The sequence below is a fragment of the Carcharhinus amblyrhynchos genome, chromosome 4, assembly GCF_965287045.1.
Source record: "Carcharhinus amblyrhynchos chromosome 4, sCarAmb.v2.hapA, whole genome shotgun sequence".
Lineage (NCBI taxonomy): Eukaryota > Metazoa > Chordata > Chondrichthyes > Carcharhiniformes > Carcharhinidae > Carcharhinus > Carcharhinus amblyrhynchos.
The window spans coordinates 111,951,103-111,965,341 of record NC_137327.1 but is presented as its reverse complement, the minus strand read 5'-3'; positions in this window follow the sequence as shown (position 1 = coordinate 111,965,341).

Below are 14,239 nucleotides of genomic sequence, written 5' to 3'. Positions count from 1 at the left end.
GATTTCGAGGGCCTCACACCAAATTAAGATCCCCTGCTTTCCATTGCTGGTGGGGCCAGAAGATTCTGCCCATTTCTCATGGGATTCTAAAAGTTGGCTGAAGGCAGGGTCAGGCTTTCCGATGGACAATGTTGGGAATTCCCACTGCGTGCATAAGTGTGCCATGCATTACATGATTATTAAAAGGCCAGTTTACCGAGATTAATGTCCTCACCAGTGGAAAAATGAGAATGTTGGCTTTTGTGACTGCACATAGTGGACTGCGCCTGGTGAGGTAGCCCTCCTTTGTGATGAATGGGGATTTTGAATCAAAGCAGTGGGAGGCTTTTTAAAAAGACTTTACAGCCTCCCAGTTTTTAAAAGGCAAAATTGACACTACCTTTTCTGCAGCTGCTCTCTTCCGCAGTGTGCTTTCTGCAGACTGCTTGTTTGAATGAAAAAAAAGCTCAAAAATGATTGCCTCACCATGTGGCTGCTTACAGCTTGCTTCCAAATATAGTTTTGCTCTTTCTTTGTTTAGCATAATCCTGGGCTGTTGTTTCCAGTCAGCACCCCCCATCGTCCCACCCCTAAGGCATTTATAACCCATATTTCGGATGAGATTCTCCCAAAATAATTCTAAGTCCCAAATTTGTGTGAAAATGGGAGTAACTCTTGCTGATTTTTTTTTAGCGTGATTTTCAGATTGAATCTCCCACGCTCTATGCACTGCAGAGTGCCCCTGTGAGAGTACCTGTGAAAATCAGGTAGTTAGGCCTATTCTTGCTGAAGAGATCAGGCCACTGCACACGTGCCGACCTGTCAGCACCGAGATCGATGCATGCTAGTGATCCCGCACTGCTGGCCTCTCAGCCATTGACCAGCCTGATCGCTAGCCAGCCCTGTAACTGCCACCGCCCCCCCCACCATCGCTGCCCTTGCTGACCCCCCCACCACCAAATTGTTGGTTTCCTGGACCTCCCTGGACCAACCCCATGCCCCCACCCCTTGGCCTGTCTCGATCTCCCTGTACCCCACTTAGCCAGCCCCAGCCTTCTTATTCACCCAATCCCCTTCCACCCCTGACAGTCTGGACCCCCCAGCAACCCCAACCCCCCCTTGTCCCTATCTGGACGGCCAGCCCTGACTGCCATCCTTCCTCTGCCAAATCCTGAATGCAGAGTGGCAACAGATTCCACCACTCCCATCGATCACGCCCCCAATAGACTCCACCCATCCAAATGCACCCCCTTCTATCCCTGCCTCTTGGCACTGACCGATGCTTGGTGGGCAGTGCTAAGGTGCCCTTTGGACATTGTCAGTTTGCTCCTTGGGCAGTGCCAGCCTGGCCCCTTGACACTGTCCAGTGGGCACCCCCCTTATCACCAACCTCCTGGGACGGCCACCATGACCTCGCTTCATTCCACTGGGGTAGGCCGCTGTTCCCCGTTAGTGGTGAGCAGTTGTAAACTCTACTGGAGTGAACCACTCCTGTCGGGGGAGAGATGCTAACGGGCCCGGAGACTTCAGACCAAGGGCTATGAATGATATTTAAATGCAGATTGGCATATTGTAATCAGCTCTGTGCTGATATCCAATGCACAGCTGATTTCTGTGAAGATCTTTGCTGCAGCAACACAAAGAGGCCATGGCGCCCATCAGGAAGCTCACAAAATGGCTTTCGCTGATCTCTCCTGGCCCATTGCACTGCTAGAACAGCACAGTGGGCTGGGAAAATCATCCCCTTCAACTTACTGCCAACGCAAGTCCACATCATACTTTATCCTTACCCTCTTCATGCAAACTGAACTAATATCCTTTGACAGATTTGATTGTTCCTTGAGCTCCTACAGTTTAATTGAGTTTATGCACTTTTTACACACAATACTCTTAGCAATCTCAAATGGTGCTTTACCTTTCTCAAAGAGTACCTTACCGGCCCCCAAAGTGGTCCCAGGACCACATCCAGAGTGATACATTGACCATCCAAACAAATCCAACAAGTGCAGATCTCTCTTATTTGTTCCAACCAGCAAACTTCAGGTTTCACACCATTGGCCGACAAAATCCTGCTTCAATTGAGGCAACTGCTTATTTAAGTAGCCCATCCTACATAGCCCCCTCCATCATAGCCCTGACTCAGACCCCGCCCAGCCCTTCCACCAGAGTACCCCTGGCACATTGCCCGATTGGCACTGCTGGGGTGCCTGGAGAGCACTGTCGAGGTATTTGGTGGGCACTGCCTGGTGGGCACTGCCTGAGGTCTCTGCCTGGTCACGCCTCCGACTACCCGCGTTCCTCAATGACCTCCAATACCCTCGATGCATGGTCTCCACTAACAGAAACCAGTAGTAATTCTTCTTTTTGCGCCATGCTTGAAGGTTGGAAAATCCCAGGAGCTGGAACAATTCAGCGTCGAATGGGCTTTGCATATTTAAATAATGCTTTAAATGTGCTAATCTGCCTCACGCCCTAAAAGGGACTGGGATGATTGCAAACTGTTTGGCTCTATGTGCAAAGCCAATGATTAGGCCTCCATGGTTATTCTTTGGAATTTGTGAGATCTGCACCAAGCACAGTGAGGTTGGAGAATCACCTCACCCTGCCCCCAATATTTAAAGTTATGAGCAAGACATGCCTTCACTGAGCATGACTCTTCCCTCCAACTCCCACGCACCACCCTGTGTGTGTCATCATTGTACCTTTTTGTTTCCCTCAGGGTCTTGCTCCTGTATACTTGCATTTGTGGTGATCAAACCCTCATCACTTTTACAGTTGGCAAACACATGAAGATTGCTCATATTGTCTGTCAATAAAACCAATGAATGTCCTTTTGCACCTGCAGGAATGAGAAACAGGAAGTAGATATTTATTCAATGGTATCCCTGCTCCCTTACTTTGCTGATTTATGCCTGTATGTTTACTGCAATCTTTTTCCCACTTAATTCAATACTACTGACTACTGTATTAATTTATTGGCTGGTGCCCTCAGATGACTTAATTTATTAAATTCGTAACCACTTTGCTAGGAATTTATCGCTTCAGTGGAGGCCGCTGATGCATTAATTTTTGAATTCACTGCTTCTTACTCAGATGTGTAATAATATTTGTTTGTATAAATTTGTTATTGAACCATGGTCCATGTAGTTCACTTTGGCCTTTGTGGGTTCAGTTTTCCTGTTTCAATTGTACGATGTCATGTCTCATCTAACTGACAGCACCTCTGACAATACAACACTCCCTCAAAGCTACACCGAACATTATGTGTTCAAGTCCTAATGGTACAGTGGGGAGATTTTGATGTGGGTTGTCATGGTGTTACTGTTCCACAGCAGGAGGGAGAAAGCTGCAATAATTCATATGATGTACCTCTCGCAGACAGACGCAGGGCTTGTGGGACTTAAACTTACAATTCCCTGACTCAGTGGCAAAAATGTTACCAGTGAGACAACCAACATAAAATGGGGGTTATTTTAATCTAACCTGACGGGTTTCAGTAGCATTCCTGTTTTTATATCAGGCTGAATCTTATCTAGGAGGCAGACATCCCAGGAGCACTTCAGGTCAGCAGTGGGATCTAGGGAGGCACAACGTTGGCTATGGCCATTAAAGTGGTCACTGCTAAGGCTACCAACCCAACTAAGAATGGCATCCTACCCCCTTAGTGGCACAGCGGTTAGCAGTGCTGCCTCATAATGCCAGGGACCTGGGTTCGATTCCCAGCTTGAGTCACTGTTTGTATGGAGTCAGCATGTACCCCCATGTCTGTGTGGGTTTCCTCTCGGTGCTCCGCTTTCCTCCCACAGTCCAAAAGATGTGCTGGTTAGGCACATTGGCCATGCCAGATTCTCTCTCAGTGTACCTGAATAGATGCCAGAGTGTGACAAGGGGAATTTCACAGTAATTTCATTGCAGTGTTAATGTAAGTCTACTTGTGACTAATAAATAAACTTTTCTTTATTTTACTAAGAACTCCAAGCAGTTTCAGAAGTGCCACTGCCAGCAGAGGCCAAGACTGATGCTGGATTTGCATGGAAAGGATGTCTCAATAGCCTGGGGCTCTTGAGGCAAAGTAATGTCATATTGTCACAATGATATAAGCACCGATCACTCAAAACGAATTGGGTTGAACACATTGTTGGTTCATTTATTGAGACTAGGCTCATGAGAATATTGAAGACATCAGCAGCAGAGCTGTGTATGTGTGCACTGGTCAAAAGCAAAAGCGAAATTAAGTCTGGATCATATGACATAATTCCCTTTTAGTGATGTCGTGCTGATATTCCTTAGATGAATATTACACCAGGTAAGAGGAATTGGGAAATAGCAAGACAAGACAGGCAAATTAAGGTGATTGGAGTGGGTGCAGTTAAATGCCAGTGACACCATTACATATGGGCAATGCTACTGGTATGTCCCCCCATGGAGCAAGGAGTGCCCAAAAAGGAGGACTCCTGTACCTGCAGAAACCACTGAGGTGGCAAGTGGCTTTCAGCTGGTTACTAAGTGGCCAAACTGAAATCCCGGCAGGCAACCAGTCTGCTACGTTTCCTGCAGCTCGCAAATTTGGCACCCCTTTTGTTGTATGTTAGTTGTGATTGGTTAAGGAATGGTTGCAGAGACATCACAGAATTGTCATGGTGCGGAAGGAGGCCATTTGGCCCATCATACCTGCACTGCCTCTCCATACGAGCATTGTGGCTTAGTGCCAGTCCCCTACACATTTTTTCGAATCAAATAATCATCAAATGCCTTCTCGAATTCCCTGATTGAATCTGCTCCTACCACACTTCCAGGCGGTGCATTCTAGATCCGAACTACTCGCTGTGAGAAAAGGATTTTCTCACGTAGATATGTCTGAAATGGTTTATTGTAACTAAGTACAGAGATTTAGGACCTCAGTCCAAATCATAAGCCTTCTCCTCTTGATTCTTAATCACGTGTCTCTTTCTTAAACCATCATGTGGGCGGTAATGTTTCTCCAGTCCCATGTATTAACCCTTTCAGCCCTGAACATATTAATGCCATTCCTTTATTTTATTCATAAATGGGATATGGGCAAAGCTGACTCGACCAGCATTTATTGACAAGAGGGTACCAGCCCTTGTTCACCATCGGAATCTCTTGACTCACCTACCATTCTTGTGTGCCCCAGCTTGGAGAATCCAGCTGCAGAGTTGCCATGCTCCAAAGTGCAACTGGCTTTCGGACCTTTGCCAAATGGCTCCTCTTTGCAAATTCTATCTTGATTGCATGTATCTGTATCTAAGAATTCTTGCCTGTGTCATTTTAAAGGAACTTAAGGGGGGGAGGAATGTGGAAGTGTGGCCCCTTTAAGAGGCTGGTGTTCGTGGGTCACATGAACCTCCTGGGGCCTATCAGAAGGAAGTGGATGAACTGTCGTCGCCTGTTAGGGCATGGCTTTGGTAGGAGGGAATCTTCAATGTGAGTCTGGAAGTCAGTGAAAATAGACCTGTATCTGCACTGAGCTTGTTTGTTTATAGTTATAACTTTGCTTCAATTAATCACTGTTGTGATTTAAGTCTTTCCCAAAGTGATACTTCACACTTCAATAATTCCACTTCTGACCATATAATGGAAGGAACAGCATGGATGAAGTAGCTGAAGATGATTAGGCCTCGGACATACCCTCAGAAACTCCTGCAGTAATGTTCTGGATCTGAGAGTTTGACCTCCAAGCTACCAGGTATGACTCCAACCACAGGAAAGCTTTCCTCCTAATTCCCATTGACTCCAGTTTTAGGGTTTCCTGATGCCACACTCAATCAAATGCTGCCTTGTTGTCAAATGTTGTGACACTCACCTCCAATTCCTTCCTATGACATTTTCCCAGATTCCAACCTCCATGCCCATCGTCAAAGGGTTGGTAAAACTCCAGCCATCCTAACTGAATTTACACCTAGTTGTTTTTATGCGACATTGAGTTTCCGATCTGAGCCCATTTCAATTCTGCTGGTAGGGTTGTGAAAAACAGATCCTAATAACTTAACAGATTGTGTTAAAATGTCTGATTGGCCCTCACAGCTTGCTGACCTCATGTTAGTGACTCCCCAATAACAGGATGGCTTCTGGCTTTGGCTGTTATGATGGGGCAGTGGGGTGGGGTCCAACACAATCAAACTGACCTTGATTACCCCGACAAACCAAAACACATCATCCTAATGAAGATCCCCCATTCCTCACAATTGTGATAAATTTTCCTTTGATAAAGAAAAGTTAAGGACAGAGTAGAAACATTAAAACTGAATTAAACTTTCAAAGTACAGGGATCCAACATACGTTGCTGGAATTTGTCCATTCACTTAAACTTGGTGCTCACTGCAAGGTCTCAAATGTCATACACCAACACCCTAATCAGATTTGGACAGGAGTGAAATACTGACATTCGCTGTTCCTGATCACTGCCGTCTTTGTACATGAATGACAGCATTGAGGATTGCAGTCAGTCAGCAGAAAGATAGGCTTTCATGCTGTGTCAATGAGAGGTGTTTGTTCATGGACTCACCGCTTAGCTGTGTTTCATGTCCTTGGGTTTTAAGACTGAACAAAGCAGGTCTCACGCAGAATGCTGACAGAGAGAAAAATAGCAATTCTTCTCTCCCTTTAAGAAAACTGAGTTTTTTTTTCAGCTGCAAGGTGAATTTTTATATCAGCAGTATACCTGTACATTTAAGTGTCCGTGAACAATTTTTAATCATGTGAAATTGCAATGAACATTAACGTATGCTAATCAATACATGCATTTAGGTTTTGCAAAATCTGATGCAGAAAGAAAGCAGAAATGATGAACTGTTTTTCTGTGGCTGGAGTTACTTTTTATCTGTGCAGTTTACACCGCACACTTGTCAATCTGGTTTGATCCGATCAAGTATGCTGTTCAGAAACAAAGTTAGAAGGGATTTGCCAGTGTTACCATTTTGTTTCTGGACTCATGATCCAGGGGCTTCATTAATAATCTGGAACAGTCCTTTAAATTCGAACATGGCAATGAGAGAATTTCATCAAGTTAGAAAGAAAATCCAGACATTAATGTTTGGCATCAGTAACGTCTGATCATAAAGATGCTGGATTGTCATAAAGAGCCAATTGGTTTAGGGAAGGAGACCCACTGAATGATAAGTGTCTCAGTCTCAATGTGGCTAACTGCCTTTTGGAATGCCCAGCAAGCAACTCACCGCTATCTGTGGTTCAAGAACGCCCTCACTATCCGACAGGTTAATAAATACCATTCTCTCCAATGACATTCACATTTTGCGAATACATTTTTAAAAATGCTCCAATGACTTAACCGAATGAAGAAGATCTAGCTGTTCTGAGATGCTGGGTTCATGATTCACATAATATTTAACTTGGGAAAAAGTGTGGTATTATCCCTGTAGGGAAGTCAAATACTGAGCATATCTTCACACTTCAGGGAGAAAAAAAATTAAAAGCAGCAGTGAAGGAAGCACACATTGGTGATTTTATACAACAGTGTCTAAAGATTTACAACCAATAGTGTAAAGCTATGAAGAAAATTACATATGAGAGTGTATTTACAGGAAAATTCACAATAAAACAAAACTTCCCTTGTCCTTTTGGAGGATTTTGGATACACTAATTGTGAGTGTGTGAAGTAATTATGTTATTAAAGATGCATAAGTAATGAACATTGTTTGATTAAGAACTAAGAACAAATATAAAGAGAATCACCACCCTTCACTTCTTTGCCCTCTACTGTTGCCTGAACATGCCTTGGCGTGCCATGATGCCATTGGCAGTGAATGTCCCAAGATTGGCACCGGTTTGGAAGGGCCTGTTCCAGTGCAATACTTTTCTTTGTGCTTTGTACTCCCATGGGTGGCATGGTGACACAATGATTAGACTGCTGCCTCACAGCATCAGGGACCTGGGTTCAATTCCTGGTCTGGGTCACTGTCTGTGTAGAGTTTGCACATTCTCCCTGTTTTCGCATTACGTTTCCTTTGGGTGCTCTGGTTTCCTCCCACAGTCTGAAAGATGTGCTGGTTAGGTTCATGATTCACATAATAAGTTTAACTTGGAAAAAAGTGTGGCATTATCCCTGTAGGGAAGTTTAATACTGAACGTATCTTCATACTTCAGGGGAAAAATATAAAAGCAGTGGTGAAGGAAGCACACATTAGTAATTTTATACAGCAATGTCTAAAGATTTACAACCAATAATGTAAAGCTATGAAGAAAATCACATGTGTCTTTAGAGGAAAATTCACAATAAAACAATTGACCCAAACAGGCGCCAGAGTGTGGCGACTATGGGAATTTCACAGTAACTTCATTGCAGTGTTAATGTAAGCCTTACTTGTGATTAATAAATAAACTTTACTTTGCAAGGTACATGAACTTTTAGCAGAACTGGGGAGTCTGTGAATGATTTAAATTGAAGTTGTAAAAGACTACACCCCATTTCCTGTTATATGAAAAACCTTTTGTTACTGTTTTGCTTATACTTCAGCCCTATGTTCCTGATCTATGGGGACCCAGTTCGGAGAGAAGCACTGAAGGAGGAGGACCTCCTCATGGGCCTGCTTCTGGGCCTGGCCAAATTTGCCATAAACATGTCCAGGTGGCAAGAGAGCAAGGCATTCATCCAGCCTGACTATGTGCCTCTCTACTGCAGTTAAATTCACAGTAATGTGTCTTTGGGGAGAGACTAAACAATGTCTGCCAGCACCATCCAGGCCATTAATGCTGAGTGGACACAACGGGGACTGGAATATTTAATCAACCCCGTTAATTATATTTTGGTTTAATGTTTACAAGTTTCCTTTTCAATTTGTTTATGTTTGATGCAGTGTTCCTTTAATGGGCTGCTCTCTTGATTTGTCCCTTAGTTTATGTAATTTAGTTTACTAAAAGAATATAAAGACAATCTTAATCTTTGGTCACACAGAGAGGGGCAGGGAAGGATGAGGACCTGTTTGTAAGCTTGTTCCTGGGCCTGGCTAAGTTGTCCATTAACAGATCTAGGCATGGTATTAGTGGATCATCACACTTGACTTTCTGGCCCTCCACCGTGGCTACATTTGGAAGTCTCGGTGAGAAAGCACACGGTGTCCACCGGCATGCTTCAGGCCTTCTGCAACTGATGGGTGCCGTGATGGCTGGGGTGCATCATCACCCTTGGGAATCATGTCTTGGTTTAGTTATTGAAGTTTCCGCTGACAGTTATTAAGTTACAGTGCCTCATCAGGGACTGTCATCCTTGTCATTTTTGTTTAATTTAATAGTACTTTTGTCCTATTTAAGGGAGTACAAAGAGAGTCAGCTTGGATAGGCAGTCAGTATTTACAAGGCAGAGATCCTGTAATGCTGTCTCCTGCGAATAAATATATTAAAAAGGAAAAGCTTTGTGTATTTCAAAATCTGGCTTGGACCCATTTAACAGGAAAGGCGTCAGCAGTCAGTTTTGGTCCCCTCACATGCTGGGTCATATTAACGATTTGGAAAGAGTATGAACAACATGATTTCCCAATTTAAAGTATCTTAGTTACCCACATCAGCTCAAAAAGCTAGGGCTTGATGCATTAGAGGAGTTGGGGTGATTTGATTAAAATTTATAAATGTAATGAAACAAATAGGTTGTGTTTGAGTGGACAGGTTGTTTCAGCTATAGAGAGGAGCCCTTTGAGTATGCAGTGACCCTACAAAGAACCTCTTACCCAGGCCCACCCCACTGTTCCATCCCTGCACCCTGCACATCCATCACAGCCAATCCACCTAGCCTACACACTAAGGGGCAATCAACCTAACTTGCACATCTTTGTACTGTGGGAGGAAACCGGAGCACCTGTAGGAAACCCACTCAGACATGGGAAGAATGTGCAGACTCCATTCAAACAGTCACTTGAGGCCACAACTGAACCTGGGTCCCTGGTGCTGTGAGGCAGCAGTGCTAACCACTGTGCCACCAGGTCAAATTAGTTAAGATATTGCAATCTTATTTTCACAGAAAATAGTAAGTAATCATAGGGAGAGGTTGGACCTGCTTCTGGCTTGGGCATCATTACAATTAAGAGTTAAAAATCTTCTCATGTTAATCATGATCACCTCAAGTAGATTCACTCACTTTGGAGTTCGGAGAGCAACTTTCCCCTGAATTAGACTGAAATTTAGCAGCTTTTCCATGAAATTTTCTGGCTTTCAATTGGAGTGAGGAATTATTCACTGCAATGCACAGGGCCAACACAACGGGATAACAGGTTATTTAACAGGAATGATATTGAGGGTGACAGCTTTGACCTGATAACATGAACGGAATATCCAGGTCAGGTTCCACGTAGTTGAAGCAATAGGCAATAGTAACCTTCAGAAAAGAACAGGATAAATATTTGAAGGAGAAAGCATTTTAATGGGTTTTGGGGAAAGAGCAGGAGAGTGGAACTAATATGGATTGCTCTTTCTAAAGACCAAACATGGACTTGATGGTGTTGTAAGTAAAATAATACCTCAAAGACTGTTAGTGAGTCAAAATACAATGGTTTTTATTGCAAAGCTTTGGAAGAAACTGGTTCCAGCCCAGATTACCAGACGTCTCACAGAACACAAACACAAGTAGGCATTTATACATTATGAGCTCCAGCAGGAATCACCATTCAAAGTTCCAATTCCTGCTAGACCTCCAGTTCTTCCTTCCTGGGTTGCGATACAGCCCCAGAGTTAATCAGGAATTACAGTCCTGCAGTCAGGACACAGGAAATTCCTTCTGCGGCAGTACCAGCGTCCCTGTCTTTGAAGTTACTTGTGCGATCGTGGCTGTCCCAGCAGGACTCTTCCTGTTAAAAGCCGGTATCACGATCTGCCATCAGCAGCCGTCAAAAGCCAGTATCGTAAACTACCATCTGTGTAGCGATGTCCAACTAAGGCAAATAGGTAAGATTTGCAAAGTCTACAAAATAACAGCTACATTAAACTATCTGTCTTTATAAAAATGAGTGTTAAAGCATGTAATACATGAACAAATAACTTATATTAATCCCAGGAGCAGTATAAGCTAATGGAGACCAGTCATGATGAAAAGGTTATGTTTGTGTCATATTCTCGATACAAAATCCATTAACCCTTTCCCTTCAGGTACAAAATGCATTCATCTTTTTCTTACTTCAGTGGGTTGAATGGTTTCCTTCTCTGCTGTGTTGTTCTTTAATTTGCGCTCAAATGCAAAGATAATCAGGAGAAACCCATGTGCATTGAGTTGTCTTGAATATGTGAGATCCTTAGCCATATTTAATTATCAGCTACAATCCATGCTGAGCACACAAGCTCATGTTAATTTAAAAATAATATCAGTCAAGGGAAAATCAGGCTGTCAGAACACTTTTTTTCATCGAATTGAGGTTTATGATTTCAGTGAGGTTTTGGGAGCAAGTTAGTAAAGATGGTCCCCTCAGGCAAACTGCTGAGTAATTAAACACTGATTCTGAGCTCTCTGCCTGATTGAGTGAATTCAATGCCAATCACAGTGGCATTAATTTTGAAAAAATGACCTTGCCATTGATTTTGATGAGGGTTAGAGCAATGACAACTATTCGGGGGACAGCCTGGGTGAAACAGTGTAATGGTCCCAGGAAACTATGGTATAAGTGACACATGCCATAATTTCTTAGCACAAACATGCTTTAATAATGTCATGTGTTATAGATGCAGCAATTCTTATGGTGCAAGTTTTCAGCAGATTCAGCCTCATTAAAAAAATATCTTCAAACTTGTGACTATGGAGAAATGTAACAATTTAGATCAGGCAACAAAACTCTCAAATCTGTATGTATTCTCCTCTTTCCTTGAGTATTTTAACTCAACTAATTGTGTATGTATCTATGAGCAAAGGTTGTTACGACTTAAGAACAGTTTTAAAGTTTATCTATTAGTGACCGGAAAGGCTTACATTAACACTGCCAAGAAGTTACTGTGGAACTCCCCTAATCACCGCACTCTGGCGCCTGTTCGGGTCAATGCACCTAACCAGCACATCTTTCAGATTGTGGCAGGAAACTGGAACACAAGGAGAAAACCCACGCCAACACGGGGAGAACTTGCAAACTCCACACAGTGACCCAAGCCAGGAATCGAATTTGGGGCCTTGGCGCTGTGAGGTTGCAGTGCTAAGCACTGTGCCACGGTGCTGCCCCAGGTTCGCAGTGGATAATGTATGTATGATTTCCAACTTTGTTCTTTGAATTAACTTTGAGGGTGAGGAAGAGCTGTGCAGTGCTGGCATATTTTTGGGAGATCAGGCAGAATTGCTTTATGGCCCAATGGTTAAATCCCTCAACATCACTGTCATGTATTGTGACCCACCCACTGATCCAGGTAAAGTATTTAAATCAGTTAAATAGTTGAAGGAAACTCGTTTGTTGGGATAGGAACATTCTCAAACCTTTTTGGGACCTGTTTAAGACCAGGCAGATCATTACCCAAATATTTCATCACTGCTATCATTAAATATATGAGAAGAATATTGGAAAGTTGGCAGTACTAAAAGTGGGTAAGTCATGCAGTTCGAATGCAAGTACAGATGTGGGTCCGTTACAGGCAAAGACAGGAGAATTTATAATGGTGAACATGGAAGTATCAGGGAAACTAAACTATTACTATGACCAGAATTTTCCAGTCCCGTCGTGGCAGGACCTGCCTTAGAGAATGTCACTGGCAGCTCAGCCAAAAGTCCATTGAATTTTGATGGGACCAGATGATCCTGGTAATGGGCATGGCTGGAAAATCCTGCCTGTGATCGGAATTCTCTCAACCCGCCCATGGAAGTGCCAGGTGGGAACAGAGAATCCACAGGCTTAAAATTGGGTAGAAATTCTTCCGATGGTAGGCTAATGGCGTGACGGTTTTCTCTCTGCCTGGTGGCATGGACACCACTTGCATTTATGCAGGTCTCATGAATGCTCATTCAAGCAGCTGGCTGCCGCTGGCTTTCTAATCTTGCATTACGCTAGCTGGAAATGATGTCAGTCTAAAACCTGATTGATAAAGAGTAATGTTCACAAAGCAGTCCTCAGCTCAACAAAGACTTTGAGGTGAACGTAACCAGGCCAGGCCTACTTGCTACAGTGCTATGCTGCCCCTGATGTGCTGTTCTCCACTCTTGCAGGGGGCAGGTCTGCTTCTGCCCTCCATCTCCAAAGCAAGCTGGTCTTCATAGAAAATAGGTGCAGGAATAGGCTATTCAGCCCTTCTAGCCTGCACCACCATTCAATATGATCATGGCTGATCATGTATTTTCAATATCCCACCCTTGCTTTCTCTCCATCTCCCTTAATCCCTTTAGCCGCAGGGACCACATCCAGCTCCCTCTTGAACATATCTAATGAATTAGCCCCAACAGCTTTCTGCTGTAGAGAATTCCACAGGTTCACAACTCTCTAAGTGAAGAAGTTCTTCCACATCTCGGTCTTGACTGACTTACCCATTATTCTTAGACTGTGACCCCTAGTCCTGGACTTCCCCAACATCAGGAACATTCTTCGCACATCTAGCCTGTCCAGTCCCATCAGGATTCTATATGTTTTTATGAGATCCTTCCTCATTCATCTAAATTCCAGTGAATACAAGCCCAGTCGATCCTGTCTTCCTTCATATGTCAGTCCTGCCATTCTGAGATTCAGCCTGGTGAAACTTAGCTGGACTCCCTCAATAGCAGAATGTCTTTTCTCAGACTAGGAGACTAAAACTGCACACACTACTCAAGGCGTGGTCTCACCAAGGCCCAGTAAAACTGCAGCTAGACATCCCTCTTCCAATACTCAAATCCTCTTGCTATGATGGCCAGTGTGCCATTAGCTTTCCTCATGGTCTACTGTACCTGCACGCCAACCTTCAGCGGCTGTTCCACTATGACATCCAGGTCATGTTGCATTTACCCTTTTCCTAAACTGCTACCATTCAGATAATAATCTTCCTTTCTGTTTTTCTCACCAAAGTGGATAAATTCACATTGATCCATTTATCTATTTATTCATGGACAGTACACTGTTGCTGGACTCACGGGCCCTCCTGTGTGACCGTCTCGGATCAGCATAGTGCCTGAGGTTGGGGAATACAGGGGTCTCCTCCCCCTGCTAGTGCCACACACATGTTTATCTGGACAGCACTGTGCTGCGGGACTCAAGCAGCCGCCACAAGGTCCAAGGTTCGATCTCGGATGTGGTGCGAGGTGAGGCCAAGGCAGGGCAGGGGTGATTGAGCAGCCTGACAAAGACAAGGGAGGTGATGT